At 36.5% G+C, this 19,626-nt stretch overlaps 1 protein-coding gene and 1 long non-coding RNA gene across 3 annotated transcripts in view; one reads left to right on the forward strand and one right to left on the reverse strand.

Moving 5' to 3' along the window:
- The window catches only part of DCN (decorin), a 38,875-nt gene extending 37,397 nt beyond the window's left edge, over positions 1 to 1,478 (reverse strand). Inside the window, exons 1-2 of one of the 2 annotated variants that reach the window (XM_038154441.1) lie at positions 1,325 to 1,478; positions 861 to 906 (exon numbers count right to left, since the gene is read on the reverse strand). The gene's annotated coding sequence lies outside the window, so the exon portion shown is untranslated. The remainder of the gene's footprint in view (positions 1 to 860; positions 907 to 1,324) is intronic. The other variant, XM_038154442.1, reaches the window with a different exon arrangement.
- LOC119708267 lies at positions 1,479 to 10,654 on the forward strand. Its single transcript, XR_005259014.1, has 3 exons — positions 1,479 to 1,551; positions 6,286 to 6,470; positions 7,824 to 10,654. It is a non-coding gene; the product is annotated as an uncharacterized LOC119708267 (long non-coding RNA).
- Positions 10,655 to 19,626: the final 8,972 nt, after the last annotated feature.

Genomic DNA, 19,626 nt, shown 5'->3' on the forward strand with positions numbered 1-19,626 from the left:
GTAGCAGGCCTTTCCTTTGGTCCCTGTTTTGTAAAAACTTTAATGAAATCAGAAGGAGCTGGCTATAAAGGAAAACTGTAAGACAACGAAGGATATCAAGTATATAATCTGAGGATACAGCAGAGAAAACAACAGACACTAGCTACATATTAATCAGGATATAGGAACATATATCTTCAGGCATATATGCATTCATTCTGCAGACACATATATCTGTTCCTATTGTTTGCATGTGTAATTGAACATAAACAAAAGAAAAGATGTACACAAAACTGAACTACCAAGAAATGTTTACACTTCACTTACAAAAAAAAGTAGAGAGGACAAAAAATCTGAATTCTGTGACACAATATTTATGTCTGCAGGATATAACTGTTTAAAATTCCTTTAAATATGTGTTTACAATGAAGAAGAGTTTTCCACAAGCAGAGGAAACTATACCATAGGCTTGGCCACATTTCGTTTTAAAATACCACTGAAAATATGCTCCATCAGTTCACGTCACCACTGTATTGGTGGTCTTCTTGTCAGTTTACCTTAAGGTTAAATTATTAGTTCACCTACTGTCAAAAAGCTCTCAAAATTTCAAAAAGACAAGCTAAACAATATTTTCCAGTTTCAAAAAATTCCCCTCCATTTTATATTTTGCCCATTTTGTGCAATAAAGTCTATATATGCAAATATAGGAGTTGGAAGTTTTAGACAATAAAACTCTGTTAACAGGAGTTTAAACTCTATGAATTTTCTTTTCTACTCTTTCATTCATAAGAACCTTCTTTAATCATGATTCCCTTGTTTGTACCCTGTAACATAGCACTTTCTAACATTACAAAGGCACACACAGAGCCCGTTTAACTTACTACTACGTTTTTTTTCCTCCGAAATTGAAATTATATTCATCAGTGTCTGAAAAATATATGAAGAAACACAGGAGAAAGGAATCACAGAGTGCAGTTTAAAGCAGAAATGTAAGCATACACGCATTTTTTACACTCTCTATATCACCGATTCTAAACACTGGGTTGCAGAGAATATACTGCTGTAAAAGTTTACAGCAAAGAAAAAGAAAGGACTATAGCAGTGCTTATACAAATCAAAACAAGAGTCAGAAGAGTCAAATAAACAGTAGGAAATCTGCACAGTCTTTGAGAATGTATTCTCATGTTTCCAAGAAACAAAAGTGCTGCATAGAAAACTTAACATTACTAAACATTTAGAAGGATTTTTAACTTGCTTCTTTAAAAGTTCGAATACTTCTTGTCATAGACTTGCCCGAAGTTTTATTAGTGCAGCATAGTTCAGGAGAATTACTAAAAAACCATACCTTTTAATCCAGGGATTTGCAACAGGAGCTCTCAAAGCTGAGATGTAATTAAACTAAATATTCAACCCAGGCAGAAGGCTTTGCAGGTGTGGAAAGGAGGAGGGGGTAAATTCAGCTCAGTGACTGTCACTTGGTGGAAAACCCTCCTGCTTCTATTCCATAGCACAGTTAAAAAATGTTTCTCTCAATGAACACAATCCAGGCTGACACCCACATTAGATCATATGGTAATGATATGTCTCCTGTATTGCAGCCAGAAACTTTATCAGCTCTTTTGCTTTCTTTTCCTCCTTTTTCCTTTTCATTTGCTTTATTTCTCTTTCATCTGTTTACAATCCCAAACTACTTGCACATTATAAGACAGATTCTTAGCTGTAATTCATCCTGCTTACTTTATTTATGTCCTTACAGCATATATTTAGGAAAGTTTTCTTGGTTTTAACTATGGGGGGGTTTTACGACTCATTAATGAAAAAAATGTTTAGCCTTCCCTCTTGTTCATAGTATTTGGAAATCAAGGAAATTATATAAAATTAATCTTTGAGTCAGGCAAACTAGAGATTAATATCAGAATAAAAGTGTTGGCTTTTAGTAAAACTATTTAAACAGATATCAACCTGCCTTTGCTTATGGTATAATCATTGTCAAAATAAGTAGTATATAGTTTAATATGTTATTATCTTGTCTAATAATAGAGTTTGTAAGCATTTTTTCAAATGACAGCATGGTTTTGATATATATGAAAATCATGTTTTCATTAGTAAAATGATTCTAACATTTGTGGTTAGAGCTGCTTTATATAAACTGCTTTTTTTTTTTTTTTTTTTTTTTTCACTGCCTTCTCACCAGGACAGCAAAACAGAGGGGAAATTAGCTTTAACTGTTTGGGTTTTGTGTTGGTGGTTTTTTGTGTGTTTTAATTTTTTTAGTGGGTTGGTTTTTTTGGTTAGTTAGGGTTTTTTTAAGAGACAGAAGAGATTTTTTTTAAAAAACATGGGAGGAAAAAGGCATCTGACTTATTGTTTAGATTTATATTTTATTTCAGTAATTTCTGGTTTTATGCATTTATGCAAATGTCACTGGAAGCCAAAATGCAATTTCTTTATTCCTATATAATTTTGAAAGTCTAGTGAACTGAAATGAGAGAAAATACAGCAATTGCTATTTATTTAGTAATCCAAACACATTGTGAACATGTGTAGCCTCACTGTGCTGTTAGCTGTCCTATCTAAATACTGAAGGCTTGTGTCTCTGTGTTTTGACTTGCATCCTTTTTATTTCTGCCCCTAGGCAAAGACCAGGTGCAAATCTGAAATTAAAGCCTGTAAAATGATGCTTAAAAGAAGTCAGAATTTTTTAGAAACATAATAGACTCTTGAAAATTTAGTTCTCCTTTTCATTTAAATTCAAGAAGAGCTCTTATAATAGATCTTAAAATTGTTCTTTGGTGGAAGAAAGCATGGTAGAATAATTGTCTGTTAGTTTTGGTCTCTGTAGAACAAAGGTGTAATCAGACATCTTACATTACAGATTCCTTATATAGCTCACTCTAAAAGTTAAGGATCAGTTATTCACCCCTAGTCCTTAAGCTGACTTCTTTTCCCTGCCTCTCCACTGGATTCAGGACTGCTAATGGTTTTTGTTGTGACATTTTCCTACATATGATTAGTGGTGTTCCAAGCTTTCATGCTTACAACAAAGCCTTATCTTCGTCCAGAAGTGTCGCCATGAGGCTTGCTGAGATCTTGGCTGCATCTTAGTAATGTCAGTTATTTGAACCTTGGTCACCAGCTGCATCTGGTGTTTAAAAACATTTCAAAGCAAGATTTTGATGAGGAACAGGTCAGGGTAAACTTGTTGTCAGTTTGCTTCACAAAACCCATTCATATCCTTTTGCAGCAAAGCCTTAATACATTTGCTCTGATATCTGTCATGGGGTTGAAAGGTGTTGTAATTTAATGCCTCAGTAATTTATTTGGAGGCAGAGCAAGGATGAACAGCCATCTCTCCTTCTCCTTGTCTTAGACATTATTAGGATTCAAACCAAAATATGAAGATATAGGCAGGAACAGGTGGAGCACAGGGGGTCTGCTGGATGGACTGGGGGCTCTGTTTTCTTTCATGAAGTCCATTCCAAGAAGTTCAGAGGGGAAAAGGTGTTATGAGCTTTAGGAACAATGAAAACATTTATGCTACCTGTTGATACCCAGAAGTAGAAGAGTTGTGCGTTAGGTGTCCAGCCCTTACCAAAATGGGAAGTGGAGTTAGGTGGACTAGAGGAACTGAATGGGAGAGGACTTATGACACTGACTATGGATATAATATCCTATTAATTGTTTTGAATCAAGGAATCACAGAATCGTTTAAGGTGGAGAAGACCTCCAAGGTCATTGAGACTAAACTTTGACTGATCATCACCTTGTCAATTAGACCATGGCCCTAAGTGACAAGTCCAATCTTTTCTTGAACATCTCCAGGGATAATGAGTCCATCACCTTGCTGGGCAGCCCATTCCCATGCCTAACCACCATTTCCATGAATAAATTCTTCCTGATATACAACCTGAATATGCCCTGATGCAGCTTGAGGCTATTTCCTCTTATCCCACAGCAGGTTGCCTGGGAGAAGAGACCAACACTCACCTGGCTAGATCCTCCCATCAGTTTGTTGTAGAGAGTGATAAGGTCATCCCTGAGCCTCCATTTCTCCAGGTTAAACAATTCCAGCTCCCTCAGCTGCTCCTCTTAGGACTTACTCTCTAGATCCCTCGCCAGCTTCGTTGCCCTTCTCTGCACATAGAATATTTTCATGCTTTCATGGGAATGTGGATCCTTTCTGATACAAGCATTCCTTTAATCCCACTCTTTGCCCCCTGCTGTGTCACACAGAAGATAAACAACCGTAAAAAAACTAACAACCAAAGAACAATATTAAGTGATTATGTAATTTTATGGCCCTTGACCATACACAGGGCCTAGTGTCAATCAGCTGTCCTTCTCAGTCTGACCTAGTTTGCTACTGCTTAGTCAATATAAAAAATCATCATTAGAACAGTCTTGGTTTCTATGTGATTTTATTACTTCAATTTAACAAACTTTTAGGGCTACATGCTGCTCCAAATACTGATTCCCAGAAAGTTACAGGCAATTGCATGTTAATGTTATTTATATAACAATATTTTTATTAAATTTTGATGGATAGCATCTGCTTCATTTGCTCTTAGCTTATTTTGTGGACCTTTCAAAGGGCATTGGTGGGAAAGAAGGCAGGAAGCCCGCCTGCTGGTGAGTGCTTTACCTGGGTCCAGTGAAAGTCTCTGCAGGAAAGAGATGAACATTGCCCTGTAAGGAGAAAGCATTTCCTGGGGAAATTGCTCCTGGAGCATGGGGCTGAGCTGGAAAAGAGGCATGTCCAGCAGGCATTCAGAGCTGCCAGAACAGGCTGAAGACTCCTCAGAAGAACTGACAAAATCTGTCCCTGGGTGTGGAAGGAAAGGTTTTTTTAAGGGAGTCTGGGAAAAAAATGGGTAATATTTATTGCAATCCAGAAAGCTCCTGGAGTGAAACCAAAGCAGGAGGACAGGATCTGTTCTGCAGGTCCAGGGTGTCCTGTGTCCCAAAGATACAGATTCTTACTAATTCTAAGTTTTCACTAGAGAAAAAGGCATTTTCTTGGGTTGCCTTCTAATAAATCCCAGCTTTGATGATCAAAGACTGGTTAGCATTGTTGTGGTTGTTGTGGTAAAGAAGGGCAGGCAAGTCTGCCTCAAAGTCCTCATAAAACAGAGAGCTAAGTGCCAGTCCCCATCAGGTAAGTGCCAATCCCCATCAGGAAGGGATGAAAACAGATCTCCTGCTTGGCTGCCTCATGGGAACCCTCTCCACCTCCTTGGTATCTCACACCTGGGCTTTTATGAACAGCTTCCTAGCATTTCATCTTCCACATTCACTAGGTACTACAGACTCTCTTCTTTCTACACTAGGCATAATAATTTCTTCCCATTAAGTGTAATAAACTGTTCTTCACAGTTAGCAGTGGAGTTCCTTTACTAAAAATGTGAGTAAATATGCACCCCGGCTTAGTAAACACTGATCCAGGTAAATATTGACCCAGTCACTGCCTAACAAGGTAGTTAAAGAGAAGAAATGTAATTTCTGGATATTCTGAGTATGAAAGTTTCCTTCAGTGCTCTGTGACCTCAGAAATTATCAGCCTGAACTCCTTATATTTCCACAGATCAAAAGGGCTAATGTATCAGACTTTGGATGTGTGCTACCAGTAATGTTTTATTTATGCTTCTGTGAAAAGCAATACTTGTACAACTGTTTGAACAAAATGCAGTCAAACTTCAAAAGACAGAGCTCTCTCTCTTTGGAGGACTAGTGTAATCATATGCTTCACTTTGGTCTCTTTTCTTTGGAAAGACATATCTGTTCCTAAACTTGACACTGGCTTTCATTTCCCCTGGCTTTTCTATACTCTTCTGAATTAAATAATGTTGTCCAGGTCTTTCTAGTAGCTGTTGAAGTTAACCACGTATTGATGTAGCCTTACTGCTCACTATGATTTCAAACACTCTGAACTTAACTTCTACCTATGAGGAGGAAACATTTCCTGCCTAATCCTCATGTTTTTGTAGTGTAGATGTACATTTTCAGATTGATCTTACCTCTCTCCCTCAAAAAGGCAGGAAATAGGTAAAACTAGACTTTGTATGAGTCCTACCAGCTCCTAGCTGTGCTACAAGCAAAGAATGAGGGAAAAGTAAAAGTGATTGCAGACTAAAGATCCCACAACTTCACTTTGACCTTACTACTTCACCTTTAATTAAAGAAATTGAAAATGCAGGCAAAAATATTTGCTCACACAGACATTGATAGACAGATATCAGTACTCAGGTGCTCCATTTGCTGTGCTTCAGTGACAGACAGCGTTACATTTTGTTCCTGCCTGGTTTCTAGGTGACCATCAGCAGCCTTCTGTCCTCCGGAAAATTTCTTGTATGAAAGAGTGTGCTGACATCAGCAATGGTTCCAGGAGTCTACAAGTCCCTGAGAAAGACACTTTCCCAGAAAAGAGTATCATTTTGGGAGTGTGGGCTGTGAAAAAGGAAGTGATGACTGAAGAGGAGCGAGGATTACTCTAGGTAATAGGAGATTAATTTCCTTTCCAGTGAGCAGCTTTTTCATCAGATTTTGGCCTTTCTTTATATTTTGCAGTATCTTGAGTTGCAGTCCAACTTTTTCTAAGGTTCAGATGAAAACTACAAACCTTAATTCTCATTTTGACGGCCCTTAGATCATGCTCTGGATAAGCTTCATCATCCCAGCTGAATTACACAATGCCCTAGAAAAGGATGACAGTAATTCATGCAAATGTTGTAACTGTATTCCTTGCATGTACTCTTTTAGTCATGGGTTATGAACCAGCATTCGAAATGAGGCACATCCTGTGCAGCTCTGAACAGCCTATTCCCAGATTATGAAAAACATGTGAATACAAGGGTCAGCCTGGATTTCCAATTTAGTCATCACTGAGAGTAAACTTGTTCAGGGGGAGCTAGTCACTGCTTTACTGATGAAAGTCCAGAAAAAGGAGTGGAATAGAAAAAAAAAAAGACATTTACATAAGGCTTTGTGTCTTTTTCTCTGTATTAAAATGCTCATTTTTTTGGCAATCTGTTGAGGAAAAAAATTCTAACTTCAGCTAAACATACAAAATGGTGACTTTGAAAATATAAGCAATGTCATCACAAAACGGACCAGTTTTGTATCTACTGCATGTTGTCATAAAAGAGGAAAGAAAGGTGAAATAGTAGTTCATAAAATAATGCAGTAGAAGCTTTCAAATTGATTTTTACAATATAAAGACTTAAAAATAAAAGTCTTGGGTATTTTGGGAAGAGTCTTTAAAATATCCATTGTATTACCTTAAGCAATTGAAGAATCATTCACTTTAACTTGCCTTAACCACATATGAGCTTTTCTTTGACTACTATTTAAAGTATATATATATATATATATATATATATATATATAACTTTTATTCTTGCAAATAAGCTCTTCAAAGGATTGTGCTGGCTAAAAAGTTGTGCTGATGTTCCTCAACAGAAATTTTCCATAGCCAACCTGGATAAAACATAGTGAGGTTTACTAGATGAAATAGTTTAATTCTACAAGGAAAAACTTTAAATGTGATGGCAATTCCTTCAGTTACTGAATTACAGCTGAATGCTAATTGGTAATCAGAAAAAAAATTAAGGCTATCCTTTTTCTAGACCATTTTCTACATTACTCATTGTTCTATTTCCTTCTTTACAATTTGTTTCTCAGTTCCCTTCAGGAATATTATATTCCAAAAACACCAGCTACATTTTCATTTAGAGGATAGCACACATGCGTGCTCCAGCTGAATAAAAGTTAATACACTCTTGTCATGAATATTCTTGTTTTGCATTTATTTGTCTCACTTTTGGTCTTTTGGTTGGTTTGTTTTTTAGATCTGCATATGTAATGGATGAATTTATGAGCATGCTGGGACACAGCTCCAGAAGACACAAATCATACCATTCTTACTGAAATTGCAACATCCCGTGTTTCATGCCATTTCAGAACCTAGCCACTGATTTTCTTGACTTATCTTCATCTATCAAAATATATGAGGAACACAAACTCTTAAAGGTCAAAGTAAAGGTTTGTAAAAGTGACTAACAGTTTTTTGAAATACCTCTGAAAAATTTTGATTTTCAAAGAGACTTTCAAAGTGCAGTTTCTGAAAATCAGGTGTTGCATAATGCACTGGAGGATGGACACAGAAAATAGCTAGACATCCACACCATCTATAACAGCTGTTGAAAAGATCGGTGTATTGTACCAATTAGAAAATGCATACTAAATTTAAGGAACAACATATTGTGCTTTAATTGTGAAAATTACATAGGATGTTTCAAAATGAATGTATCAGCTTTTTAATGGAAGATTGAAAGCTTGCCTCTGAAGAAGCCACATGTGCCTGCAAGGAAAAAATCTATTCAGGGACTGTTCTCCACTTAAAAAACAAAACCCACTCCAAACTAGATCTTGAGACTTGGATGGGTTAGAAGAGTTATTTCTCAAAATGTTGTTCACTGTGCTCCTGCACACTGTATCTCCTTCAAAAAATTTGAATCAGCTTCACAAGAGGAAATGCCTATCTTTCAGTCACAATTAGAAAATTCATCTCTCTGAGGAGTTCAGGCTGTATCTAACCCACTTTCAGCCTGCAATGCCATTCATTCTGGTGTCAATTTAAAATGAGAAAGAGTTGACAAAAGAAACAATGGAATTAAGTCAGAGAAAAACAATTATTATACAAATTATTAGAAGTGAGAATAGCAGGTTTTAAAAAGTCATCCAAGAAAATGCTACTAGCTTGAAAACTCTGTAGAACCTTTTAGGCCTCACAAAATCCTTATTTTTGTGGCTTTAGTTTGTGTGGTTGGTTGTTTTTTTCCCAGAAGTCCCATTATGGCTATAGGTTAGGTCATATTTTAGCCTGAAGGACACCTGATATTTAGTGTGAAATGCCTAACTAGGAATCACCATCTATTTGTCAAGGAAATATCCAGGATGGAAGCATATATAGTTTAGAATGCCTCCATTTTTGCAACGCTCCCTTCCTTCCTGTGTCCCAAAGATGTTGCTTTCCCCCGGCTTTAACAGAATAAACATCTGCATTATGGACTGCAGCAGGCTGGCAGGGACAAGCTAGGGTTACTTAGGTTTAGGATTACTTTAATACATCTTTATTTTGTTTTGTGGCTTTGAAGTGCTAAACCTGAGGCAACTGGGATCTGTTCTCCACTTTGTTATTTATAACTGTTCCCAGGACACACATGAGACAGCGTTGCCAGCCTGAGAGGCCCAAAGACCTGATTTGTCTGTTGAGCCTGGGTATCCGCCTACAATGACAACAAAACGTTGCTCTGTGTGTAGATCTCAATGTCACCCCTTGTCACCATGGTACACAGCCTCATTTCTGAATATGTTGACTCCCATCCACAAATGTTGCTGGTCAGCCATTTTATATGAATTTAGTACAGAGTTATGGAGCTGGCACCGTCTACTGAAATTGTCCCTTTTTCCTGCAAGTCTCCCCACGGCCTCTCCATTTTCATGTTCATTGAAACAGTTTGGTGCTATTTTCCAAATCAAGCAGCTTCTTTGTATGGTTTATTTTTCAAATAGTGAACTCGTAATTTCTTACAGTATGTTTCAGATTAAAGGAGAACAATATTAGTGATGCCAAAAAAGTATGAAATGTAATTGTCAAATACACTGGAGACAGCAAAATGGCTTTTGTAGTTCTTAAGAGTATTTGAATCTTGAAAGAAGGTTCAGGCTGGTTTAGATTAAAATTTTTAATGTCTTTTCTTAAAAGGTAAATCTTAGTATATTTTATATCTAAAAACCAAAGCCATAATATGACCTTTTATTTGTAATAAAAGATCAGCGGCTGTAGATGATGAAAATTCACATTGCTGTATTTCAGGTAAGAACCTTTTAAAAATAACACTAGATATCTTTCATCAATGAAAAAGAGAGTCAAATTATAGCTTTGTGATTAAGTTTTGTACAATATTTACCAGTCTGAGAATTCCTGGGCCTATGCTGAAAAATGTGAATTTTACCTTTTACATACTCTAATTTTTAACCAAGACATAAGGGTATATTTTCATCTTGTATGGTTAAGATAAGATGTGCATTTAGGCATTTGCCAGTTTGTAGACTAAATGAGAAGGAACTGTGTTTTGGTGGTGAGGATAGATAAGCCTTGTGTTGGGTGCTAAGTGGGATGATAAAAAATATTGTGCTGACCCTATGACTCCTGTGACTATGAACTCTTGACTTAGGGAGCTGGCAATTTAATAGTAAATTAGTACAAAATGTGACTTAATTAAATATGGCATTTCTAGACATTCAGAGTACCTTACCCTCTTTTTTTCCCTAGTTTCATTTTGTTTGCATAAAGCTGGTGAACAGAAGTGACTGATGTGGCGTGTGCAATGGCTTTACCAATCTCTGACCCACTGCATCCCCTTTTCCCAGACTTTCCAGGCTTATCTTAAGTGTAAAAGCTTGATTTTAGTTTAGATTTACTGCTTACTGAATTTTGGATTTTTGTGTTAGATTTTCAGAAGTCCAAGACCCATAAATACTTGATTACATAAGATACAGAACTCTGTGCATCCGTTTCTTCTTTCCATTCTTTGCTCTTGGAGAACAATGTACTCCATATAGGCAGTAACTGGGCAAAAAGATATTTTCTATCACCATGAAAAATGGTTTTACATCAGCATGTATTTTGATTTAGAAACTGTAGAATTAAACTATTTTATCTGAATATAATTTTGTTTGTCTTTATAATAATCCATCTATTTGAAGGCAAAAGGACACAATATCATCAGAGAGGAAATCTGATTTTCCAAATTGTGTGTTGAAAAAGTACAATAATATTTAATAGAATCAAAATTGATGTTGTATAATATTTTTAAAACAACCAACACAACCAAATGTAAAATCATTGAAAAATTCCTTTCTTACTACAGACCACTTTTCTACATCCTGTTCCATGTAAAAATTCTGTGGAAAGAATTTCATTCAATACTTGGTTCTCCTGGATTCTTAGTAACTCTTGTACAAGCACATTTATTTTATTCCTGTCTAACTAGTTACTCAGCTCTACTGATGGCTAGCAAAGTTTTCTCAATATCTCTCAAACATGAGTATCTTCTGCAAATTAAGCCAATTACACTTTGTTCTACTTTCTGTGAGACATCTCATGACAGTCTTCTTCATTGCAACATTTTGTGTACTTGAAGCGTCATCACTTCCTTCTTGTTTTCCAAACTATTAATTCTCTAACTATTTTGCTTGCTACACTTTTCAGCCAAATGTTCTGATTTTTCATTTATTCTTTTATTTATGATTTTTAAGGTGTCTTCCAATCCATACCATTTATGATTCTCCCACAGATTCTCCTAATTAAATCTTAAAATGGGGTACTGGAAGACTGCTCCAAAGTCTCCACAGGCACTTCAGTAAACACTAGCAGAACCCAGCAAATCAGTTCTGATCAGATTTGAGCCAAACTCCATTGTGTGTGTCTTGGAGGAAGAGGAAGTGATCAGCAGCAAAAATATACATATGGTGGGGAGGTTATTTCTGAGCACTTTTGCATTTAACAGCAAATGAATGACACTGGACATCCACTTCAAATGTCTGGAGTAGGAGATTTTTCTGAGACTTCACAAAAAATAAATCATATACAAAGATTGCTGTCTCCTTGATGGATTGCAGGTTTGGCTTTCTTCAGTTTGTCTGGTGTAAAAATTGCAGAATAAAATTTAATATAAGGCTATGTCCAACCTATTATAACTGGGTTTACAGCAGTAATTTAAATTGAACTGATTCTGGTTTTTTAGCCTGACAGAGATTATTTGTAAATGCTTAATGGGAAGCACATATTATTTCAGAGAAATCTTGTGATTTGTTTAATTTGGTAAAGAAAGATATTCCTATCTGTTAACGCATCTGAAGTTTAAAATTCTGGAGTAAATTTGCAATGCCACAGAGCCTGAATTTTCCTTTTCATTGGTACAATGAAAACGTGGATGCAGATTTTATAGCAATCCATTTCACATGAACCAGTTACTGGGGGAACATATTAATGCTGAGACACACAATTCTGTGATTTTTAGGCATGAAAGAATAGCCAGGCAACTTTAAAATTTCATCCCAACAGGACTGTAGAATCATGTAAAGACATCAAAGGGTTTTTTCTGGCATTGAGGAGACTCTTTGCAATCCAGATATTTACTTGTGAAAACCCTTCTTGGAGGGTGAAAATGGAAAAGGCAAAGTAGTTGTGTTCATTATATTTTGTAGTAAATGTCACATTTTGTAGTAAATGTAAGGCAGTTTAGTAAGCAAAAATACGTATGCCTTGAAAAGTTTCTGTTTTAACACACAGTGCTATGAATAATGAGTGGTACCTAGGAATAAGCATCTCTTTTGAAAAAAAAAATACATCATGCAGATAACTGAATGGAAATAAATTAAAATATTAACTATACTAAAGGAGGAAATCAGAAGATAAGACAGAAGAGGGGGAAGGAGAGTGCTAGATGGAGAAAGATTAAAATCCTAGCTACACCTATTGCTCACCAGACTGAATCACTTAAAGTTTTCCTCCCCTGAAACATATATTCTTCTGATATCTTCTCCCATTAGTCACCAATGAGACTTTATTAATATGTACAATTGAACATTCCCACAGGGTAATTCTTCTTTCTACTTTCTCTCATACTGACAAATTTCTCTGGTCACTCCTAGAAAAAGTAACCCATATTGTTACAAGGCAAATTCTGTGTTCTAAGTTTCTTAATTAAAAAGTGGACTTCCTAAAAATCTCTAAATAACAGATAACTGACAGAGTGGAATGAACACTGGAATAATACCATTAAGTGCTAGACTCCTTTCAAGACTGCATGTGGTACAGAGGCCACTAAAAGTAACTTGTCTGCTCTCTGACCTTGGCTGGACATCTCAGCGGGCTGCCTTGTCGTAGTTTTTGGGTTTCTCAGAGTAAGATAAGAAGAGTAAGAGGCTGTCAGAGGCACGTTGGAAAGCTTCTGTAGCTTATGTAGGGTGGGCCCCCAAGGGAAGCAGAAGTGTCATGGACATTCATAAATTAGCAAGCAAATCTGTTTACTAGATAGGCATTGCATGGTTTTTTTGTTTTTTGGTTTTTTTAAAGGCTTTTTCCTCAAATATTTATTTCACAAATTTAATTTGGTTTATTTAACAAATAATTCTGCTCTTTGGAGTAAGTAATACAAAGGGATTTTTTTTTCCAAGCTCATCCAGTTCTGCACATAATTTAAAAGAAAACATTTTTTTTCCACATGCCACAGGAAGTTCAAAATGCTTATTTAAAAGAAGGCAATGAACGCTTCCCAAAATGATGTAAAAGTAAAATAAATACTATGCTCAGTCACATATTGTTCAGACAGACACAAAACAGATTATATGAGAGGCTGGGAGAAAACACCCTGCATTAATAGGCTGAGAAATTAAAATAGTTTGAATAGTATTATTATAGTCCATTTGCTCATATTACTATAGCACATTTGCTCAAGGCTATTTTCATTATTCTCCAGATACACGTCTTTTGCCCTATGGCAGAGCACTGAAACACTTTTTTCCTCACAAATAGTTTGGAAGGAAAATTTTTGTCTGCGTGTGATATTCTGAGTAAGAAATACAGTAATAGATAGATTTTTTTGCAACTTCTTTTTATTAAAGACAAATTACAATAGGAGACTTAAAAACACAATTCCCAAAATAAGTGTCAATGATCAGAAATAATCATTTTCCTCCAGACCCAAACCCCTTAACCACATTTTTCTTGTATTTTAAAGAATTCTCTTCACAAACTTTTGTGTGAGTGCTTAAATTTAAAGGATGTAGCAAACTTCTTCATCTTATTGCATACAAGAGATTTTCTTCCTTTATTCCAGTTGGTTTTGGATAGGACAATAAATAAATAGGTCAGTTTTGCACATCAGCTCAGTTGTGATTATTCAGTGGGACATATGGGAAAATTCAGTCCTTCTGAAATGAGACCACACATCTGGATATAAGCCTATATTTTGGGAATTGTATTAGAAAATTTAAACTACTATGAAACCACATATGAATAAAATGTTAGCAGCAGAGTGAGCAGATATTTCATGTACTGAAAAAGGGTCGGCTTGCATACATTCAATAAAGATTTGTATTTTTATTTCTGCAGAGCATGTTTAGAAAGAAGGACCATTAATTTCACTAATATGGATTTAGCCCAGATTCCATGTTTCTCCACTAATAAATAAGACACCATTTCACATCTCCCAGCTACAGTATCTAGCACATTATCCTTCCTTAGCCTGACATTCTTCATGTAGGGAATACCTTTGAAATAGCATGTAATACACTGCTGTGTGTTCATGATGGTGAGTTTTATGTTATTCCCATGGGCAGAGTACCAAGCATTTATGATGAAAACATGTTTAGTAAATTATCCAGAGAGAATGCACAGGATTCTTGGCAGCATTACTCTTTTGCTTATTGCTTTTCAGTGTACTAGGAGTACTTCTAAATACCAAGTAGGAAAAGTTTTTATGCTAGAAAACATTTCTGCCACCTAAAAATTGAACCAATAGAAAGTTTAAGGCTGTAAACTTTGTTGGGTTTTAACTACAAGTGTTTCTTCTCAGATATTTATCTAGTTATATGAAAACAAGGCTTATTTGTCGTTTCAGTTCTCTAGGAGCTATAGTACAAATCTTAATATTAGACTTATATATATTTAAGTGTCATTTAAAAGGCTGATTTTTATGTTCCATACTTGGGACCTTTTAGAAATATGTACTTTGCATTTAGCAGCACCCATGGAAATACAAGGATATTGACAAAGGCAGTAACTAGAAAACAGCAAAAGTCACTAAACTTGAGTAACATTCTTGGCATATGACTTGTCTTTCAAAGATGGATCATTTCTGCTTTTGAATTGTTCTCTCTCAGTGATTTTAAAATATATTGATGGTTGCAATTTCTGCGGAAGGTAGCATTCAGATGTTGATTTGAATCAACTTCAATGTGTATATAAGTTCAGTAAAAACAAACACTGAAAAAAATGAAAATAATTTACAACATGTTTGAATATTTGAAAATATTTTGCCCCTGTATCCACCTAAATGTAGTGATAACTCAGAATTCAGTCTTGGTTAAATACCTTTTCATTCCCATAGGTGTGTGAAATTTCCAGCTCATGTTTTTTCAGACAGAGATTTCAATAGACAGGTGCTGAATCTTAGGAACAACTTTACATTTTCTAAATATGCTTACAGCTGTTTGAGATTTTGGATGTGATTCATGGAGACAGGCAACCCCTAGAATCCCACAGATAAATTATTGCTTGCATTAGTCTGAGTTAAAATTATACCTTACAAGATAGTCATAAATATTAGTCAATCCACTCACTGTAAATATTAGGTAACATACTGGTTTTGACATGCACATTCATATTTCTTGATCCACCTTGTAGATATGCCCAAGTGTGGACACAAAATGAAATTGAGATTATTAGCAGGGAATTATTTTCTTCCTCTAAACATAACCCACATATTATTAGATATATTGTCTGAAATCTTAGCCCAGTACTGGTTTGCTCATTACTGAACAAGCCTGCTGAACCATATCTGTTCATATCTCAAAATTAGGGCATTTTTCTGGGGCTTGCTGATGATTTCCTAGCAGCTGAGCACCCAGCTGAATGGATGGTTTCTCTTTATTTTACTTAAAAGCCATTGAATCATTCTTCAGATTGCTGTGACCACATCATTGTAAGTTTAAAAAAATAAAAGGCTGCAAACTATTAATGATTTCATGAAATATATATGGTTTACCTGCTGATAAATGTTAGAGACAGTAAGATGCCTGTTTTAACACCTTTAGCACTGCAAATATGCTACCTTATAAACATCCTTTGGAAGTGTTTTGCTGCTAATTCTACTGGGCCTTCATGAACATCATTTGTAAACAGACAAAAAAACAAAGTGTTCGAGTTACTAAAAAAGTGTTAGGGCTTGATAATTAAAATCATATTAGCATATTAGCATTATATGCTTCCTTAAAATTAATTAATGAACAGACAGCTGACAAGCTAAGAGTAAAGATAAAAAATTTGGAATGATTAACAGAAAGAAAATGAAATGTAGTTTTATGAATCTCAGCTACAGAAAGTCATAAAATACTACTTGTGCTATGACAGTTACTTAAATATTTAGTAGATTAAACCAAATTATGCATAGGACATTATGACTACAAGTATAACTGCAGTCAGGAAACTGTATAACTAGGAAAAAAAATGAATTTAAATTGAATCCAGAAGCATGGAGATGTCCTATTGTCCTTTTTTTCCAGTGGGGGACTGTTGTTTCATATGTGAATATCAGCAGGGAACCTTGGCCTCTCCATGGGTGTAGGAGTCTGCCTCAACTTGTCAGTTTTAGGCCAGTTGCCAAAGTGTGCTTTTCATCATTAACGACGAACACTTTTCCTACTGATTAGTGATTTGGAGTTCCGTCACTAATCAAAAATTTTCTGATTCCGCCTTTTCCAATGTGTACACAGACAGCTTTCCATTGTTTTGTGTTGCTATGAAAATGGGACAACTTAAATTGTCAACTACAATAGACAAAAGGAAAAGAGAAATTAGACATGAAAAAATTCAAATCAAAATAGGAAGAGGAGTGAAAGTTACTTCAATTTCATATTATCACAGTGGTTTGTGTTGGAAGACACCTTTAACAGGATCTCATTTCAAGTCCCCTGCCATGGGCAGGGACACCTTCCATTAGACTGACTTGCTCAAAGTCTCATCTAACCTGGCTTTGAAGACTTCCAGGAATGGGGCAGCCACAGCTCCTCTGATTAACCTGTTCCATTGTCTCATCACCCTCACAGCAAAGAATTTCTTCCCAATATCTAGGAAGCTAGTCTTTTCCAGTTTGAAGCCACTCCTTCTTGTCATGTCACTACATGCTATTGTAAATAGTCCCTCTCCCCCTTCCTTGTGGTCTCCCTTCGAGTATTTGGAGACCACAATAAGGTCACCATAAGCCTTCTCTTCTTCAGGCTCAAAAATCACAATTCTCTCAGCTTCTCCTCATAGGAGTGGTGTGCCATCCCTCTCATCATCTTGGTGGCCTCCTCTGGACTTGTTCCTACATGTCGATGTCCCTGTGCTGGGATCCCCGAGCTGGATGCAGCCCTGCAGGTGGGGTCTCACAGGAGCAGAGCAGAGGGGCAGAGTCCCCTCCCTCCTCTGCTGGCCACGCTGCTTTGGATGCAGCCCAGGACACGTTTGGCTCTCTGGGCTGTGAGTGCCATTGCTGGGTCATGTCCAGCCTCTCATCCACCTGCACCCCCAAGTCCTTCTCAGCAGGGCTGCTCGCCATCTGTCCATCCCTCAGCTTGTGTTGATACCAGGGGCTGCCCCAGGTGCAGCACCTTGCACTCAGTCTTATTAACTGATTCCAATACAGATCCCTGTGGGACAACACTTATCACTGATGTCCATCTCTCTGAGCCACTGATTGCTACCCTCTGGGTACAGCTATCCATCTACTTTCTTATCCCTCTAAGAGGCCACTCATAAAATCCATTGCCCTCCAATTTAGAGGGAGGGATATTGGGGGGGGGGATGATGTCAAAGACTTTAGAGAAATACAGATAAAGGGCATTCTCATCCTCTCACTTGCCCACTGTTGGAGTCACTCAATCACAGAATATCACTGGATTGGTCAGACAGGACTTGCCCTTGGGGAAGCTGTGCTGGCTATATTGAATCACTTTCTGGAAGCTGAGAAGAGTACAAATGAATACTGCCTCTTTAAGACCACCATTTTTCCTTGTTTCAGGTAAGGTGAAGCATTTATAGTGGTTAGTGTAGTGAAACAGTTCTTGGTGTTGTGCTGAGTTCCAAATGAGTACAGTGATCAGAGGTTCAAATTCTTCCTTATCTAGCAAGGAGTTAAGATAATAGTACTATCCAAACACAAGAGGCTAAGTTTGGGCCTCAAAAGGAAACTGAAGCTGCATTCCTGTGGGAAAAAAACACCAACCAATCAAACTTATTAAAATACTTCTGTCACAGCAAAAGTGCCTCTTTCAGAGTAAGTCCAAGGGCATTTTTGAGCCTATAGGAGAAAGGGAATGCCAGCAGCAGTGAGAGCCAGTCTACAAGCCTCCTAATGCATCATTTTGAAGAGCCAGCTTTAGTTTCCTTCCCCGATATTTCAGATTTCACATCTAATTTCACAACTCTTCCTTTTTTTATTTTCAGGGAAAAAACAGTATTTTGTTAAAAAACTATCTGAACTGAGGACATAATGGAAGCTTTAATTATGAATGTTCTGCCTGTTTTTAGTATGAAATATAAAGGCATTTTGTGCCTCAATAACATGAGTGCCATATACATAGTTCTGAATGCCTCAGATATCAGAGCATGTCTGATATATTGTCTGAGCATGTTTAATTTGAAGAGCATATGTAAAAACATTCTCTAAGGACTAATATCTTATCTTTGGGCAAAAAGGTAATTTAAAATGAAACTTTCAGCTAATTCCTGCATATTAGTAGTAGTCAGATCTCAAGAGATTCAGTACATATGAAGGCAGAAAGTCCAATAAAAACAGCAAAATAGGCACAAGATCTTTGTAAACCCAGTATTATCCAAAGCCAAAGGAAAAGTATACTGCTCTCATTACTTATGCAGCATTGCAACTCTTAAAAAAGCAAAACAGTACTGTGGTTTAAATGCTGCACTATCATCAAACAGCTGGGTTTGCAGGGTTTTTTACACTGGAGATAAAGAGGGAAGTATCTGCTGCTTGTTTTTAGGAACTCCCTCTTTTCTGCTGTTTGCCTGTGAATAGTTGCTAAACTGCATGTTCTCCAAAGGAATGAGGTTTTTGGTTGAAAGCCATTGAAAAATAAAGTCATGGTTGATATTTCAAGTGAAAATACAAAAAAAAAAAAACCAAAAAACCAAAAAATCCAAAAACAAAAAAGACCCTAAACTTTGTACAAAGGCAAAAAAAAAAAAAAAAAAAAAAAAAAAAAAAAAAAAAAAAAAAGATAAATTAGGAATTCCTATTCAATTGGCCTAAAGCTAGCAAAATTTATTCTCCTGAAGCCTGAATTTGAGCTCACTGTACTGTAGAACTTTTTCTAAGGGGCAATTGTGGTAGAAGGGATGAAATCACTGACACACAAACAGATTGTTTACCCTCCAACCAATCCAAGAACCATGTTACTGTGACATAAAGAGGAGGAGGAAGGAAAGTAGAAGGGGTAAGATGAGGTAGCTGCCATGTGGAAGAGTGTCACCCTCCAGGAGTGTGAAGAAATTATGAGCAGTGTTAGTGGAGAAGTGGTCCTCTAAAGACACCAGAAGCCCTCTGGTGCATTATGCTAAGCCTCACAGACCCATACTCAAAAATTGTATAAAACTTGGATAGTTGTTAGACGGTAACAAACAAGAATTTTCAAGGTGCTAAGCTCTTGATGCTACCACTTGGCTTCACAAGGCTTGTGGATGGTACATGGTTAAGTGAGAAGTTGCACCACACTAAGAAAAAAGCAGATGTGTCTGAAAAAAAAATTATAAAAAAAAATTAAAAATCCCCTCTAAAAATGCTGTCTACTTCCATACAT

The sequence above is a fragment of the Motacilla alba genome, chromosome 1A, assembly GCF_015832195.1.
Source record: "Motacilla alba alba isolate MOTALB_02 chromosome 1A, Motacilla_alba_V1.0_pri, whole genome shotgun sequence".
Classification (NCBI taxonomy): domain Eukaryota; kingdom Metazoa; phylum Chordata; class Aves; order Passeriformes; family Motacillidae; genus Motacilla; species Motacilla alba.